The following is a 19,629-nucleotide window of genomic DNA, read 5'->3' on the forward strand; positions in this document are numbered from 1 at the left end:
CACCCATGCACAAAACTAAAACGATGTCGAAATCCTCCAAAATTACTGCATCTTGCCTCAGGAACAGCTTTGACCAAGACGCTAGGCACCAGCGGTCTAGCAAGATATATATATATACATATATATATATATATATATATATATATATATATATATATCTTATTTTAAAAAAAATTATCTCTCTAAATTCACAGACATGTAATCAAGGGACTACTGAATGATTGCTTGTGTTTGAGCGTGTTGGAGAATTAAAAGTATCAGAATAAGAGTTTTAATTTTATTTTAACTTTTTTCCTATTTAAAATAATATTTAAAATGTTTAGGGTAGTATTTAATTATATTGTAATATATACATTTTTTAAGACATGATTATATATGTTTTTGTTAGTGCTACTGGATATCAAATCGGTTGATGATTCATCAATGATTGCTGTAATTTGTAATTTTTGTTATGTAATTTCATGTTTAATTCCTAGATGCAACTTATTATGTATACTTGAACCATGGTTCGGTGTGAGAGAAGGCGTACACAAGTGTTCTCTTCTTTAAAACAACCTATTCTTTCTGGCGCTCCCTCCACTTGCCGTCAACCTAGTTAGGTGCTTGGTTGCCCGCGTCAAAGGGTGCTGAAGACCCGTGGGGGGGGGGGGGGGGGAAGGGGGTTGAGATGCCGCCACTGGTTACAAATACACTTATAATACGTACCTCGAACACGAAACGTAACTAAAATTCTTAAAAATAATGCCGAGTGTGATAAATGTACGCAAGTTGTGTTTTCATCTACATTTCCGGGCGTGAATCTCACGTAGTTTCCGCGCCCGCCGCTAGAATTCGCTGCCGGAGCAGCTACGTCGACTATCGAATCATTCGATTTGCGGACCAAAATTTTATACCTTATACTGGAACGGTTCCGTTAAAAGAGAAAAAGACTTGAAATAATACAAAACCACGGCTTTGCACCTAATTTTCTACATAGTATTTTATTAAAATGATTAAATTTCACTAAATAGTTAATACTCTAAAGTTTTCCTTTAGTCTCTGTGAACTTTTGCTAGCGCCATCCGCCACAGATGGCAGCACCGTGGTTTGTTACATATTACCGTTCTTTGACTTACGTCTCATTTACGCAATATATCCAAACAAATGCCGTATACCGAGATCTAAGATACTATACATAGACGCCATCTTGGTTTCAACCACTTTTAGGCTATAACAATTACATTTCTATCGTTTGATTATAAAATTTGGCTTCGTTTAAGTATATAATATAATTTAATAGACTGTTGAGTTAATAATGACTTGCTTCATTGGCGTTTAGTATTGAATTTAGTGTTGGGGATGACTAAAACTTTAATAATTCATCCAAATAACACTATGTTAAGGTGTATGAAAATCTTTTAATGTGTGATTTCTTGCTTGACGAAAGGCAATACTATTTCATTATTAAACATTTAAAAAGAAGGTTATTGCACAAAGATTATTTAAATCAATATGGCATTTTTTGGTTCCTATATCTTCCTTTATCGTTTAATCGTAATAATAAAAATTTAATAATCAACGGTCATAAGTAAATATATATATATATATATATATATATATATATATATATATATATATATAATACCCTCATCCTCATTGGAGCTAGTGAAGAGTTAGCGACCTCTCGTTTGCGCTCAATTGCTGGCGAGAAGAGGTGGTGAACGCGTCCAGTGTAATCGAGGCGCTTTCCAGGGAACTGCTGCAACCCCAGTTGTTGAGAAGCCTAAGATGTACATCAAGTTCTGTCCCTGCCCGATTGAATGTTCACCTTCGGCCAACCTCGGGATTTGTTTTATTTTTGCGCAGGAAAAATGAATTCAAATATTAAAAGTGGTCGGTTAGGTTAGCTACATTAAAAACACTTTAAAACACTATGGACGGTTAGTTAGGTTAGTATAGCTACATTAAAATAAACAGAGAAATATAAATTAATATAAATAAAATCGAGGTTGGCCGAAGGTGAATATTCGGGGGTGATCGGGCAGGGACAGAACTTGATGTACATCTTAGGCTTCTCTTCGTTGAACCGCGCAGTCGTGAAGATCGCGCGGCGGCAGACACGCGCATTGCCCGTTGCCGCCAGGGTCGCGTCGTGCGCGCCTTGCTTCGAGTGGAGTCGACGAGAGGCGATAAGCGTCGACTTCACGGCGGTACGAGCCAATTACACTTAACTTATCACGGAGAGTTGGGAAATTTTCAGGTGACGCCTCTGTGCTGTGACGTAGTTCATGTCGCTTCTTTTTAACCTCACCATCGCCGTATTGTTGCGCGCAAAACATTGCGGAAATAGTGCTTGACAACACCTGGCGATGGTTAGTAAGCATGAATTAGAATCTTCCGTCGTTAAAAGCAAGTTACTTTCGTATTAGAAGTCTTTTAAAATTGTTTCCACAACGCAAACACCATACTTTAGCCAATTTATTTGGGCGTCTAACGAATATGGCGGAACCAGTTAGCTGAATTTGGGGAGGGGAGGGGGGGAAAAACTGTTTATACACTTAGCATGATTGTAACATTGCAGACGTGGCCAATCGCTGTACACTATCTCCCTGGTCCGAATACATTGGTTAACTTGAACTATTTAATGAAGTTGCTTGGCTTCTGGGTTGTATGCGCGTCCGAGATGAATATGTCACCGACGTTTCGGTCGACTATGCAGTCGCCATCATCAGGGCAGAGTTACCTACTGAGGTTAATAGAGATCGCAGGCTTTTCGCGGCCATTGACGGAAGTTGATTAGCTTCTGGGTTGTATGCGCGTCCAAGGCGAATATATCACCGACGTTTCGGTCGACCTTGCAGTCGCCATCATCAGGAATACAACCCAGAAGCCGAGGAACTTCGGACAATGGCCACGAAAGCCTGCGGTCTTTTTTGAACTATTTGTCCCAGTCTGTGTCCTTTGGTAGCATAGAAGAAGAAGAAGAAGAAGAAGAAGAACAACAACAACAACAAGAACAACAACAACAACAACAACAACAACCCTAATGGTATTTGAGGTTTCCGGTTCCAGTTTCAAAAATGTGCTCATAAACAGAAAGTAATGACTAAATATGGTTTAAATCCAACAACTTTCACAAGTAAAATGAATATTCAAATATTAGCTGCGTACTTATTTACTATGCACGAAAAAAATAAACAAAAACAATCGTAAAACACTTATTTGGTCGCTCTATTGCGCTCTGGTGACCACTTTAGAAATCGATAGCCCCGGGCATTAGAAAAATGTGACGACAGTGACATCAGGATAAGAACATGGACCACCAAGGGGTTCGTACTGTTGGAAGCCTCTTGAGGGGTGTATGTGTCTCAGTGAGGCGGTATGATAAGCGCTACGCTCGCTGGTATTTCTAGCGCGGTATGGCCTCTAAGTGCAAGACTCTGAACTGGCGCGCAGTCTTCTCGTTGTCACAGGACAACTGTGAAATTTGAGCGGTGACCGTTAAATTAATATGGTGACGAAATAAAATAAATGTTTATCAGTTGACTTCAATGATGACCACATAAAGCTCGTTTTGAGTCAGAACTACGCCAGAACACCAGGCCTTCAATTTTTTTAATCGCCCCCCCTGAAGATGGCTGCAACACGGCAAACATAAAATTCTCTTTTTGGGAAGGGAGGGGGGGAGGAGGAATAATCCCGAAAAACCGATAAGTGGTATGTAAAAGTTCGTTCGACTCGGGAGCGGGAACTACTTTAAATTAGACAGTCACGTTTTATGGCATGCGAGGATCGCTATGACGCGCTTGTGTCCTCAGGACAGCTGACATCACTGTTCGGCCCCTAGTGGAAGGAGGGGGGGGGGGAGATAGCGCTGTGTACACCGAGATGCACGGTGAATCATTAGGATGCGAACGACGCACGAATAGTGAGCTGTCCTGGCGTCGGGATGGGAACATTTAAAAGGCCCGTCTACAATTGCAATGTCCTAAACTGTGTCCGAAGGACACTCGTCGCTGATTGGTCCACGTGACCCTCTGACGTCATGCGTCAAGTGGGCGAAAGTCCGAACCTACCTGGTCCGAAGACATTCGTCAATTTGAACTTTTTGTCCCAACCTGTGTACTTCGGACACAGAAAAAGAACAGAACACTCGCGATATTTGAATTTCCGGTTCCCGTTTGAAGTTTGAAAACGTGGTGTTTGTTTTTGTTATTGAAGGAAATGAAAGGTACACACGAATACATTTCTGGCAGTGTGATATAAGTTCATTTTTTAGAATTTACATTTGCCACTTTGCCTTACTAAATAAATATATAATATTGAACGCCCACAACTTTCATAGGTTCAATCTCAAACTACAAAGCATCAAAACAATAAACAAAAACATTTGGTTCGGCACATTTACTGCGCTCTGGTGACAACTTTAGAAATCAATACATTCGGACATCGGACATCGCAATTGTGGCCAGGGCAGTTTTCGGTGAGACAATGTGACGTCACTCACATTCGGATAAGGACACGGATCACGCACAGGTTCGGACTATTGTAGACGGGTTCTTAAGGACGTTCCGCATCGTTCTCCGGACAGCGCAGCCAGCGCAGACTACGTGCATGCATATTCTGTGCATATGCCCGTAACCCAGTAGTGCTGCAGTTTCGCAGCGCGTGCGGAATTCAATTTTTTTTTTAATGTGTGACATATTAGCGCTCGGTATACGGCATTTGCTTGGAGTGATTTCCGCGAAAGCGACGGAAGTCGCACGGAACGGAAATGTGAGCAAACCAAAGTTCACAAAGCCAAAGAGAAACTTTACAGTATTAATTGTTTGGGAGAATTTTAACAAGAATGAGCAGCATTTTAATAAAATTCCTTGTCGAAAATCAAGTCGAAACCCGGGGTTGTATTATATATATTTTTTTTTTTCAAGTTTTTCCGCTTCCTAGTCTAAAATTTCGCTCTGCGAATCGAATGATTCGGCAGTTGACGTAGCTGCTCCGGCAGCGAATTCTAGCGGCGGTGTGCAGAAACTACGGGTGATTCGCGCCCGGAAATGTAGTCGAAAACACAATTTCCGTATATTTAACAGGCTCGGCATTATTTTAAAGAATTCTGCGTTAAATTTCGTGTCTTTCCGTACTATAAGTGTATCTGCGACATGAGAACACAAAAAATTCGATCGTTACCGAGGTTAGATGTTACACGTCTATGGCGAGTACTGAAAGACTAGCTCGCGTTTTTTGACGTGACAACGTCTAATAAATCGAAGAACGCCGGCTGCACGCACGAAAAACTGTCCCGTTACGATGTGTCCCGTTACGCTCATTGTACGCTTGCGCCGCATCTATCGCTCTTCCACTCGATTGGAACAACCATCGATTTGACTTTATCGAGGCACATTAAACTTGAAACACTCCCATTTGTACCTACTTTTCCTATCATCGTCCTATCCTTAACAGAATAAGACAGATTGGAAGAAGTTAAATAGCAAACATGTGTAAAAGTTATTGTTAAAATATTCTCTTCGTTAAAGTAATAAACATATTTGAATTAATGAGTGCAAATAAAAGCAGATTTATCAATTAAATTGTAGATTTCATTTCACTCCTTCTTTGTATCCATACAAAATAGTGATAATTCAATAAAAATGATTCAATTTTATTTATAAAAGTATGCAGTCATTTAATCAATGTTTTGTTATGACGTTGTCACGTTAAACTATCGTCCGTAAACCGACCTTACAGACAACCATTTTTTTAATTTTTTTATATGTATCTTTCATTTCAATTTTTTTAATTTTTTGTAATGAATGCAATGAATTTGGGCAGGGTATTTTTCCGTCGGATATAAAATGCATCCAGCAAAGGGTGGGCGGTCGTGAAAGTCCCATCAGACGCATACGTAGTCGTCCTCTTACTCGTGGAGGTTGTGAGGAAAAAATTTAAAAAACCGTTCGCTGGGTAACACGTCAGCAGGCCGCAAGGAGGATCCCTTGGCAACATTCAAGCGGCCCGAGACGGATCACGTAAACGGAGACGGAGCCCACGGAACGGCGTACGTATCTACAACGAAACGCATGCGGGCAAGGATTTAAGGGCCCCGCCTACCCGGGCACACATACGGTGTGCAGAGCTTCAGGAAAAACAACGTGATTTCAAAACTACTCAAGATATCCGAGTGGGGTCTGCTTACGAAAAGCATATAGGTTTTCGCGGTGGGTCGAAAAGAACTTTTGATTTCGGATTAAGTTTTTAAACTGTATTTTTAGAATAGTTAAAATGGCTAAAACGTGTGTTTTCAGAGTAATTTTTAGGCGAAAAACAACTGGTACTTATTCTTGAAAGCACTTAAGGGACTTGCATTACACCTTTATCTTCAATTCTCGGCCGTATAATGTTACGGTCACCACTCAAATTTCACAGTTATCCCGTGACTACGAGAAGACTGCACGAGTAGTATGTTTTGGTTCCTCCGGCGCCAGGCGCCAGGCGGTGGTGCCGGTGCCGTGGAGCCTGCCGATTGCTCTGACGTCATGGCGGCCATATTGGATTTGTGACGTCACGGCGGCCATATTGGATGACCGTGACCTTGACCTTGACCCCGGCGACCATGTTGGATCAACAATCTTGGACCCGCGATATTGGATCCGCCATCTTTAATTCAAGTGCCCCACTCGTGATGAAATTTTCGCCACGCCCGCCATATCGATTTTTTTTTCTGTTCCGCTGGAGGCCGCCATCTTGGATACCGTAGACTTTGTTTCTGTTGTTCCTAGAGAGCGCCAGCGTCGCTCTTGATTTTTTTTTCTGTTCCACTGGCGGCCGCCATCTTGGATACCGTCGACTTTGTTTCTGTTGTTTGTTTCTAGAGAGAGCTAGCGTCGCTCTGTCTCATCACATAAGGTCGATGTTCCACTACCTACCAGGGCTATTATGGTCCTTATCGTCATATTAAATTTATTTTTTTATGCAAAATACATTGGAAGTGCTGTGATTCGAACCGTCGCAGCTCTGATCTCTAGGTTGGAAAATATACGCCTTTAACCGCACGGCCATCGAGACATTTACCAGACTGAGAATTAAATAATGTATATATAAAAATAACATGCATATTCGGATTTGTAATTTTTTTTAAATTTTAACTAATAATAGCACACCTGTTCGAGACAGAACTGCCCTCTTGTATTTAGTCACAACTGTTGCAATTCTCGTTACGGCCGCCATCTTGAAAATCCGTAATTTTAATGCTAGTAATTCCGAAAAAAATTACAATAATTGCCTACTACAAATGTTTAGTTACTTAATTGTTTTCAGTTATCGGTTCGATTTCCGGCGAAAGTAAACCTGTAATTTATTAATATATTGGAAAATTTATCAATAAAAAGTAATAAAAATTATTGTTACCGACGCCATTTTGTAAATATTTATTTATTATCCGAATTTAATGAAAAAATGTTCAAAATTCATCAAAAAATTTACTTATTAGAATACTGATTGATAAGATCGATTTCCGTCCTTGGTCGAAACCGGTAAGAGCAAAAATTAAAAAACAACAGATCCTTCCTCACCGGAAGCTACCTAGACTGACCTCACACCACCAATACCAAGGTGTATGTATGTATGTATGTATGTATATATATATATATATCGTAGTCACGAAAGGCAACTTTTTTTTAAATCTTAGTGCGAATCGAAACATAAACAAGTGGAACAGTCCGAATTTCGAAATAAAATACTTTTCCTCAAAGTCGGCGGAATGCATCCGCGGACCATGCAAATGCGATTGAAAATTGTAGTTCAACGGAATAAAATTAAAATTGCATACATAAATACAGGCATACATAAATAAATACCGTTGATTTTAAGCCTCTTTTAGGATTTTGAACATGATTTATTGAATTTATTATTTTTTATATCAAATGAAATGTTTTGCATCGACCAGGGATAGAACCGAGGTCATGAATCGATCGAATCAATCAGTATATAGATTATAATTTTTTTTTAAAATGAATTTTGTAATTTTTCCCGAATTTCTAGCTAAATAATTATAAATTACCAAGATGGCACCCAAATTATAAGATGGAGGGCACCTCAGTAAGAATAAATTATTACTGCACTCTAGCGGGTTAGAATAAAACTAGCATGATGGTAATGCACTCTATAAGACGAGTACACACACACGCACAAGATGGTGTCCTCCAGCAGATGAAAACATGATGTAGGCAATGTCCTCTAGCAGGTGGTAGCTCCTGGTAGCGAGTACTGAACACAAAATAACGTATCTAAGATGGATGACAAGGTCATGGTTAAATTTCAGGGTCAAGGACAAAGTTCAAGGTCAAGTTCAAATTTAAAAGGTCGAGGTCAAAGTTCATGGTCGAAGTTCAATGTCAATGTCAAATTTCAAGATCAATTTTCAAGGTTAAGGTCAAAGTTCAAGGTCAAGGTCAAAGTTGAATGCCAACAGTTGAAGACAAAGGTATGGTGAACAGAAAATTATACTAACATGGTGCTAGCACACACTAGCAGATATCGTCAACTGGTATGATGTCATGTCCACCACCTTGTCTTCGTCTGCTGGAAGTCACCTTCTTGTTTTCGTCTGCTAGTGTGTGCTAGCACCATGTTAGTATAATTTTCTGTTCACCATACCTTTGTCTTCAACTGTTGGCATTCAACTTTGACCTTGACCTTGAACTTTGACCTTAACCTTGAAAATTGATCTTGAAATTTGACATTGACATTGAACTTCGACCATGAAATTTGACCTCGACCTTTTAAATTTGAACTTGACCTTGAACTTTGTCCTTGACCCTGAAATTTAACCATGACCTTGACATCCATCTTAGATACGTTATTTTGTGTTCAGTACTCGCTACCAGGAGCTACCACCTGCTAGAGGACATTGCTACCATCATGTTTTCATCTGCTGGAGGACACCATCTTGTGTGTGTGTGTACTCGTCTTATAGAGTACATTACCATCATGCTAGTTTTATTCTAACCCGCTAGAGTGCTGTAATAATTTATTATTACTGAGGTGCCCGCCATCTTATAATTTGGGTGCCATCTTGGTAATTTATAATTATTTAGCTAGAAATTCGGGAAAAATTACAAAATTAATTTTAAAAAATTATAATCTATATACTGATTGATTTGATCGATTCATGACCTTGGTTCGACCCCTGTTCGACGCAAAACATTTTATTTTATATAAAAATAATAATAAATTCTATAAATCATGTTCAAAATCCTAAAAGAGGCTTAAAATCAACGGTATTTATTTATATATGCCTGTATTTATGTATGCAATTTTAATTTTATTCCGTTGAACTACAATTTTCACTCGCATCGGCATGGTCCGCGGATGCATTCCGCCGACTTTGAGGAAAAATATTTTATTTCGAAATTCGGACTGTTCCACTTTTTTATGTTTCGATTTGCACTAAGGTTAAAAAAAAAGTTGCCTTTCGTCGTGATAACCTCCACTGGCCATTCAGCGACGAGAGCTTGTAAAACAGACGACGGAATTCCCCCGAATGAGGTCACGGTCGCTTGTGCTAGTGTGTGCACTCCAGAGAACTAGACCCACTAAATCACAATCATGTGTGTAGGGTCAGTAGAGGAAAACCAGATGCGTAAAAAATAAAAATAGATATATGAGCGGGTATTTCAGTACTCGCCACAGATATATAACACCTGATTTTGGTAACGAGTAAATTCAATTTCCCTCATGTTGCAAATACACTTGTAATACGAAACTCGGACACAAAATTAAACTGAGAATTCTTTTAAATAATGCCAAGTGTAATAAATATACGCAAATTGTGTTTTTAACTACATTTATGGACACGAATCACACTTAGTTTCTGCACACACCTCTAGAATTCGCTGACGGAGCAGCTACGTTGGCTATCGAATCATTCTATTTGCAGAGCGAAATGTTAAACTATATAATGAAACCACTCCGATAAAAGCTAAAAAGACTTGAAAAGATACTAAACCCCGGCTTTGTACCTGATATTCAACAACAAGTTTCTTAAAAAAATACTGCCAATTTTGTTAAAATTCATTTTACAGTTAACGCTATAAAGTTTCCTTTGGCTTTGTGAACTTTGGTTCGCGCCATCCGCCACCGATAGCAGTACAGTGGTTATACATTTCCGTTCCATGCAACTTCCGTTTCATTCACGAAGTTATTCTAACCAGATACAATTACGAGTGTTTCATTAAAGCACTCTTGTAAGTATTGTTACGATCGCGCTTGGCTGCAGTGCTTGGCATCGCCGCGCTCGTTCGGCCTGTCTGCGCCCCTTTCCACCCGCATCCTCTCCCTGGTATCTCGTGTCATACTATCTCGCTACATCCTGACCGTCGCAGCGCGCACCTGCCTCAGATCGAGTCACTTGAAAGAGGCCGCACTGCGGCATAGACATGTTTATCGGCGCGTTTTGTGGGAACCCGATGCTGTTGCGTTTATCGGCGTTCTTTGAGCAGCCGCCGCGTCCTTCGACAGGACTCACGATGCGTTTCTGGACATTTCGACGGCGAAGGTCGCGCGATATCTCGGAGACATACCCGATTGTTCTGGACGGGAACCCAAGGGCTATATAAGGAGGTAGGCCCGAGGACGCGAGAGGGAGTAAGAGTCTGAGTGAGTGAGTGGAGTCGGGAGTTCTCCCGCGGCGGAGTTTCCGGGCGATAGTGCCGCGGGTGCGGCAGAGTGGCGAAGTCCTTGGACGAAGGTTCCAGGGCAGGGAGTGAGTGAGTTCAGTGGAGTCGGGAGGTTCCGGGCGATAGAGTCGCGGGCGCGGCGGAGCCCCGAGTGAAGTTGCGAGCGAGTCGTCGTGTGGGATCTCGGCGAAGGGTGTGACGGCGGCGGCGGAGTGTGGCGACGGAGTCCCGCGGCGGACACCCACGAGGGGTGCTGCGGCGAGAGTTGCGCCAGAGGTGCGGCCCAGCGAGGTGTGTGAAACGAGTGACTGGGGAATTGACATTTCTTTACGTGTAATTAATTATCTGCCAATTTAGAAGATTATTTGTAAGTGACAAGTAGTGGTAATAAATAAAACTGTGTGTGTGAAATAAAATCTATTAATTGGGCTTTCCTTTACGAACCCCTGCGGAAAATCGTAACAATATGTATGTAATGACAAGAGTTTACAAGTGATTTACTTGTAGGCTACTTATGACAACTGCATCTTAGAAACCTGTATCTGACACTCGTTGCTTACTACTAATCTTCTACCCATCTCAAAATTTTAATTGGTTAAAAAAATTACAAGTTTACTAATAATTTATTCCCTTACTAAGATAAAATAAAAAAAGAAGATGAATTAAAATTATGAAAATATTTATGCTGCACCTAAATACTTGTTACTGTTACCAATACATTAATTGAGATAATCTGGCCAAAACTTGTTAGTTACAAGTGTGGTTGTGTTACCAAATCTCGCTAGTTACTAGAGACTTAACGTATACGTACTTGCGAACACGATTATTGCTTGATGCAATTTTTTTTAAGGATTACATAGCTATCTGCCAAAACATGTGCATAACTGTAGCAGAATGTAGTTTATTTTATTTTATTTTTTTTAACTGTTCACGACTTTTGACTTGCATATTGTTGCAAATAGAATTTAAGAAACTTTTCACGTTTGTTTAGTTGATTTTTTTCCTTCATTTTGTTATAATAGTGTATTGTTTAAGAGAAATATTAGCTATAACGACGTCACAGTTCGAATAAAACATTAATATGGCACTTTTTTTTTAAGAAATTTATAATTTTAAATTATAAATACAAATTTTAAACGTAATTTCTAGTTAAAACGGTAGCGTAACTCAAAATGATGATTACACTAAACAAAAGTATAGTCCATTTTCAGTAGTATTGGGACAAGAGTCCAAAAACTTTCTTGTGATATATATTTTTTTATTTGAGACCCTTTCGATAAATAATTGCGCCACAGAGCGAATCGATACGTGTCGCATTTTCGCAGCCTTGTGAGCGTCGAGCGGTGGTTTACGTAAGCAGTGAGTGACCTAAGGGAGGGAAAAAAGATTTACAAAGTCGCCAACTGCGCGTAAGAGTCACAAAGCTGCTTATGAGTGTCACTCAGCTTGACGTAAGAGTCACTCAGATGCACGTAAGAGTCGCACAGCTGCACGTAAGAGTCACTCAGATGCACGTAAGTCACTCAGTTGCACGTAAGTCACTCAGTTACACATAAGTCACTCAGCTGCACGTAAGAGTCACTCAGCTGCGGGCATTTAGTCTGCAATTTGACTTATCGTTTGGACGAGTATCAATGTGTTCCGGGCCTTGGGTGTAGATATGTATAGTTTAAAGTTGGTCACAAATGTGCAAATTTTCAAAGAAATTTTTAAATCAAAACGGAGTAATAGAAGCACTAGCCTCTTCAATTCTGTCCCTCAACACTGGCATTTCATTTTGTAGTTACGCCCTTAAAATTTTTATATTTTATTCTTATTTTGTGGCCCAGAAAGTTTCCGACAACTGCAACAAAAAAAGTTCAGGATTTTTGCTCAGCCTCATTCATGGAATTTACGAAGGCTTGGTCCTTAATGAATTTTATTATTTCTCTGCCGTTAAATATTCCTGCTTTAATTTTTTCCTTACTCGAGTGAGGCATTTCCCCCCCCCCCTATAAATGCAAAGCATGATCCGTCGTTATCAAGAACCTTTACAGACTGCTTCATAAGGCCTGGCTTGGTATGCAGTGGAGGGAAGATGATTTTCTCTCGTTCAACTAAGGGTTCGTTAATAACGTTTTTTCTCCAACGACCATGCCTTCTCTCTTAGCCCACTCTTGTCTAACCTAGTGGTGTGTTTTGTCTCTGCTATCCCAGAGGCACAATAAACATGGATATTTGGTGTGGCCACTTTGCTGTCTGAGGAGAAAGTTCACACATGTTCACGATACCTTATCTTCTCCAAGACCAAAGATATGGTGCTATGCTTGTGTTTTTTCATTGTCGTTGATTGAGCAATTGGTATTGAACCATATTTGTTCCCATTTTGTAGAAGAACACATTTCAAGCTTCGCTTATCTCGAAAGGTAGTGCTGATAGAAGGGGGAGGGGGACTATTTTTATATTTAGATTTAGCGCCTCAACTATAGCTAAAATCATTTCCAAATTCCTAGGCAGCAAAAAAAATCCTTTTGGCCTGTGTTATCGGTAAATAGAACATACGCACTTTATATATATTAATTTGCACAATATTAAAATTAATTGAATTTATAATGTAAATTTCGTGTTTATTAAATTAAAGTGTTTGTTATATTCATCAGTTTTTCAACAGGCGCCTTAGAACCCCCTAGTTCAGTATAACCACTTTGGCATGCTGGATATTTCGGAGTACCTGTCGTTTTGCTGTTTTGGCGCGTCTGAATCTGCAGCGCAGATGAAAGACAAGATATTCCCCGTGGACCCCTGTTGCCGTTAGTGCGTGCAGAACCCGGAACGGAAGCCGTTTGGTGCGTAGTGCCGATGCAAGTGCAATCTGGATGTGGGTCAAGTGGCAGAGAAGGTCAACTGCACGTTGCATGCTGGTACACGACCTTTTCTCCTTGCGATATTCTTTTCGTGAGCATGACGGAAGACAATCGTAAAACCGCGAGAGGAGTGCCAAGGTCGCATCGCAGCTGAATGCGTTTTTCCCGTCGGCCAAGAAGGACGCTGATGTACGCGTGGAGTAGTCACTACTGGAGGGGGGGGGGGGGGGGTAGCCATGGTCTTGTGAATTGAGGAGGTCCGGTATTACCACTATATATAATTTTTCACGAGTAAGTATTTAGTATAATGGAATTTTTTGGAATTTTAAAAAATAAAAAGAAAAGTTTGTCACACTAAAAATCCTGGTGAGTAGAAGAATTTTTATAGTACTCCAACGATTTACACAAAGAATTTTTTTAAGTAAAGATTTTCTTGAGAAAAGAAAACAGGATATTTTTTAATTTTTGTTTATTTTCATCTCGTTGTTTTAATAGTTATTTTTTAAAAAGTAAGTTGTTTGATTTCGTTAAGACAAGTCATAAACACGCATATATTTATGTTAATAAATACATGAAACACAAGTTTGTATGAAACACATACTTAAAACATGTGCAAACTGGCTTGAAATACAGACTGTACTTGGAAACCCAATTCCTGCCATTTCTGTGTATGAGGGCTGTAATATGGAGGAAATACACCAACGTTGCCCAATAAGGATTATAATAATATTTCCAAAATGATATCATTGTAATCTTATATAGATAAATTTCTGTTATTGACCCCCCTCCCCCTCCCCCTCAAAATTGGCCGTGGCCCTGCAGAACTAGTCAGGAGATGGCTTGCTTTGACGTGGTTGAAGTGGGGCGACTGAATTGTTGCCCATTGGAAGGGCATCCCTTCAGGATTTTTCTGACAGTGGTTTATTTTTGGAAGGGCAGCCCATCCAATTTCTGAAAACACGCTCCTTTAAGAGTTAAAATAATCCTAAAAACTTGCCCCTTGGATGGGCAGCCCATCAGGATTTTTCTAACAGTAGTGTTTTTGAAAGGTTGTCTGAATTGTTGCCCCTTGGAAGGGCAGCCCATCAGGATTTTTCTGACAGTGGTGTTTTTGAAAGGTTGTCTGAATTGTTGCCCCTTGGAAGGGCAGCCCATCAGGATTTTTCTGACAGTGGTGTTTTTGAAAGGTTGTCTGAATTGTTGCCCCTTGGATGGGCAGCCCATCAGGATTTTTCTGACAGTGGTGTTTTTGAAAGCTTGTCTGAATTGTTGCCCCTTGGATGGGCAGCGCTTCAGGATTTTTCTGACAGTGGTTAGTTTGTAAAGTGACCTAACCTAACCTAACCTTACCTTACCTAATCTAACCTAACCTAACCTTACCTAACCTTACCTAATCTAACCTTACCTAACCTTACCTAATCTAACCCTACCTAACCTAACCTAACCTAACCTAACCTAACCTAACCACTGTCAGAAAAATCCTGAAGGGCTGCCCATCCAAGGGGCAACAATTCAGACAAGCTTTCAAAAACACCACTGTCAGAAAAATCCTGATGGGCTGCCCATCCAAGGGGCAACAATTCAGACCACCTTTCAAAAACACTACTGTAAGAAAAATCCTGATGGGCTGCCCTTCCAGTCGCTGTACAAACAAACCATTGCCAGAAAAATCCTGATGGGCGGCCCATCCAATGGGGCAACAATTCAGCTCCCCCGTTGAAGTCGCCACTTGCCACCTAACCATCGCTAGACTACAACTCTCCAAAACATTGCGGGGTAAGTGGCCCTTGGTGAGCGAACCGGACCTATCGGGAGGCGATACCTGTGAGAAGACCTGGGAAGCCAGTCGGGTGCGACGAGCGATATTTGAGGAAAATATAAAAAATAATCAAAAAGTTACTGTTAATGTACTAATTTGCTTTGATTTATTCGAATCCAGTCATTTATTTGATTCCCGGATGACAAAAAAAAAGCTTATTTTAGGTAAAAATATTTATTTAATTAAATTTACCATAAAAGTGACAATTTTAAGAAATAAAACAACACTTTTTTTACAAAAAAAATATTTATCATGTAAATTTTACAAGAACAAAAACAAGCAAATTACTATCATTTCTATATTACTACAGTCTTTCTTGAATGAGAAGCGAGTAATTTACATGTCTTGGCATGTGTTTTCAGAGCAGCACCACATAACAGTTGATTTCTTGACTACCATATTTTTCACACAACACGGAGTTCTTAGTTTCATTAAAAGAACAATGATATACAGGATGTCCGAAAAGTCTTTCCCTGATTACACAAATTTATAACTTCGGCTAGATGTACGATAAAAAATATGAAAGTGGTGTCAAAATGTAAGGCCATAACTCAAGTTTTTTTGTTATAGGTTCGCAGTAGTTGTGCAGTGTCTGAGGTGTAGTGCCCAGGAAGCCAGACATGATTACCAATCAGGAGAAAGTGCAGTGTGTCCTGTGGTACCACGAGACACGATCACCAATAACAGTGCAGAGAAACTTCCAGACCACATATGGAAAGATTCCCCCTGATGTCAAGAGCATTAAGATGTGGTATGAGAAGGTCAAGACCACAGGATCGGTTGCTGACCTTCCGAAGTCTGGTCGACCATCAACCTCAGCTGAAAGGGTGGAAGCTTTGAGAAAGTCATTTCTGCGAAGTCCGAAGAAATCTGTGCGAAGGGCATCACGTGAATTACAGATGCCAAAACGCTCTCTCTACAAACGTTTAATGTTTCGTGCATAAAAAGTGCAAATCGTTCAGGCTCTGTTGCCCAATGACAGTACACATCGATATGAATTTGCAGTCGAAATGTTATCACGTATGGAGGACGATAATGGCTATCTCCAACGAATTGGCTTTTCTGACGAGGCGACCTTTTTGCCAGTGGAGTAGTGAATCGCCATAACGTGTGCATTTGGAGTTCACAGTCCCCTGGCGAGGATATGGAGTGTACCAGAGGAAGACCAAAAGTGAATGATTGATGCGCGCTATTGCATGACAGAATTATCGGGCTATTCTTCTTCGCTGAGGCAACCATCACATCTCCAGTGTATTTGGACATGTTACAAATTTATGCTGTTCCTCAGCTGCTTGATTATCACTCCGATGTCATATTTCAACAAGACGGTGCACCGTGCCTATCTTGTTTTGACCTTTCCTGGACGATGGATCGGTCGTGATGGACCAACGGTATGGCCTCCACACTCTCCTGACATAACCCCATTAGACTTATTTTTATGGGGTTATGTCAAGGACGAGGTCTTCCGAACACATGTACCAGATACTGCAACCCTTCGACAACGGATAACCAGAGTCATTGCATCGATCCCTCCAATGATTTTGGCTAATGTGTGGACGGAAATTGAATATCGACTAGATGTGCTACGTGCTACCAAAGGTGCTCATGTGGAAGTGTACTGATGTTTGAAAAAAACTTGGATAGTTTCTAAACATTTTGTCACCAGTTTCATATTTTTATCTTACTTCTAGCCGATGTTATTAATTTGTGTAATCAGGGAAAGATTTTTCGGACATCCTGTATTTCATGATGCCTCGCACTGATCATGTATACAATCTTCTTACCACATAATATACATTTTGATCCTAATTAATGCGCAATAAGTTCGTTACATTCAGAGTTATTATTACAACAGTGTATTAGATACATATTCGCGAATCTTCAAATATTTTTAGTCCTAGCCTAACTTAAAGCTATGAGTGTGCGGGAGAGGTCTGAGTAGGGAAGACTCTATGTGCGTCTCAGGCCGAAGCCTATACGCTCTAATCATGCAGGGGTTAGCCATGAGGGAGAGGGTGCATGCATTGTGTGCTAGGAGGGGATTGGCCAGCCATGGCAGCAATTGGCACCATGACTAACTCCCCTCACTGACTATTCTAGACTAAAACTAGATAAGTTGGGCCCAGGTAAAACCTGCATAGACACAGGGAAAACCCTGGGCACTTACATGCGAGATGCAAAAATTCATGCATTATTGGCAAGCAGGTTGAATACGGGAAACAGAAGGATGGTTCAAGATGAAGAGTTGGACAGAGTAGAAAAGAGTCTACCATGCGGGGGTTGGGCACTTGGAAATTTCTGTCCGCATTGGTTTGGGTTTAACTGGTTGTTTGGGGGCGACTTTCGTAGTTTCCCACCAGGCTGCCAGCCAGCCTTAACTAAATTAAGAAGGGAAGTTAGATGTTCGCTTGTGAATTGAAATATATAAATAAACATTAAAATATGTTTTATTCGGTAACTTTTATTAATTTAGTAGTGCCGTCGTCCGGGGTCTCGGGCTCGAGTCCCGGTGCGGCTCCTAGCGGGAATGGCTGTTGTCGATGTAGTGTTTCCAAGTGGGCGCCAGACTAGCTCTGTTTCTAGTCGATAGGTGGGTCGTAGGGTCGATTGCCCTGCGTGGCCCACTAGGATCGTCGGCGGTGTTGCGTGGGATATGAGGAGTTCCCTACTTGGTGGTGGTTGGGAGTCGTATGGTTAATTGATTAGGCGCTGAAGTTGACGCCGTCCCCGTTGCCTGATCTGAATTATACGTGAATTTGATATGTTCGATGAATTTTAATCTCAAGAGCGGGGTTCCTAGCCTCGTGGCTACAGGCAGGGACGGGTCGACAAAGGACTCCCCGGGCTGTTTTGGCCTCCCAGGACGCCTTATTAATAAAAACACACACGTACTTTTAGCTGGTTTATTCCGTCGCACACTTTACACGTTACACGCTCACGTAACTGGCCGCTTCATCGTCGACCTAAGCTCCACGCACGCCACCCTCTATTGGCGGACTTGTTACGGCCACACGGTAACCCGGTGGCAAGTACGTTGATAGGGGTGGTTCCCGGCGACTTGCGAGTGGGATGCTCTGGCGGACAATAAGTCTGTTCCTACCTACGTGAAAGTCTGCGGACCGCAACGTGAAATGCTCGGGGAGATTAATCATACAAAATTACTTAATACAAAACACTACACAATAGTCACTGTGATTAGTCCCGGGTTCGGGTCTAGATAAAGTGTTCCACTCAGTTGGTTAACTAATTGCGGCTACTCCGCGAGGTGGCGAGGGCCACGTTACGCTGGGTACGGGCGCGGTGGAATCCTGCAGGATATCACACACGTGACCGTGGCACGTCCCAGTTAATGACTCGTCTGAAAGTTTAGATTCGAATTTGGCGCAGTGCCGCCCTGCGGGGGCGATGAACTAATTCCCGATGTGGGATTTCACAAGCATGAGGCGCGGGTGCCACAATGGGTCACCTAATCATTTACGTAGTACACGAAAAGTCCGGTGTCGGACTGCACATTTTATGAAAGGACCGCGCGGAGTCTCGAACGGTCGATTCGGGCCGACCGGGGAGCTGAATTAAAACGATTTGGCTATAATTACCTATTGCAGTGACTGGTGATGTTGGCGCGAAAATTGAGGGCTCCCCGTGCGTGGGCTGCCGGCCCTGGCGAGTGCTGGATGGCGACTGACTAACCTCCCTGGCTGCCGGGGTCAGGGAGGGGGGAAAATTCCGCGGGAAACTGCGGAGCGCGGGAAGATGATTTCGGCCAGTTTTGTGAATGATAACAATTTACAAAATGATTATTAAATTAACATTAATTATTCATGATTTTACACGTATTAGTTTTTGTTTATCTTATCAAATGCATGAACAAATTATTTAGTTGCGCAGTGCCACACCCGGTCGGGCGCTTTGCACACGTAGGGGGCCGTGACTGACGTGACGCCGTTCGGGGCACTGCACTATGTTGCGCGCACGGGCGCGTTCGAGGCGCGGCACTGATCAGGTTTTGAGGACACATAACGGCCTGTGCTCTCAGAGGGAGCACTGACGGCGGTGTCAAAGTAGTGCAACAAATGACATGCGTCGTTTATTCATGCGACTGTGGATTTGGTGTAATACCGTTGATTACACACCACGTCGTACAGAGGGTGACGTCACACAATACAGAAGTTACACAATTACACAAAGTTAGTCTGAAAAGTTACGTAATAAAGGTGTGGCACAAGTTTACAAAAAATGTTACGTGATGGTGCGTTGCACAAGTTTACTGAATGTTATGTGGTGGCGCGTCACACAAGTTTACTCAAGAACGTTC

This window comes from Bacillus rossius, chromosome 11, assembly GCF_032445375.1.
Source record: "Bacillus rossius redtenbacheri isolate Brsri chromosome 11, Brsri_v3, whole genome shotgun sequence".
In the NCBI taxonomy this organism is placed as follows: domain Eukaryota; kingdom Metazoa; phylum Arthropoda; class Insecta; order Phasmatodea; family Bacillidae; genus Bacillus; species Bacillus rossius.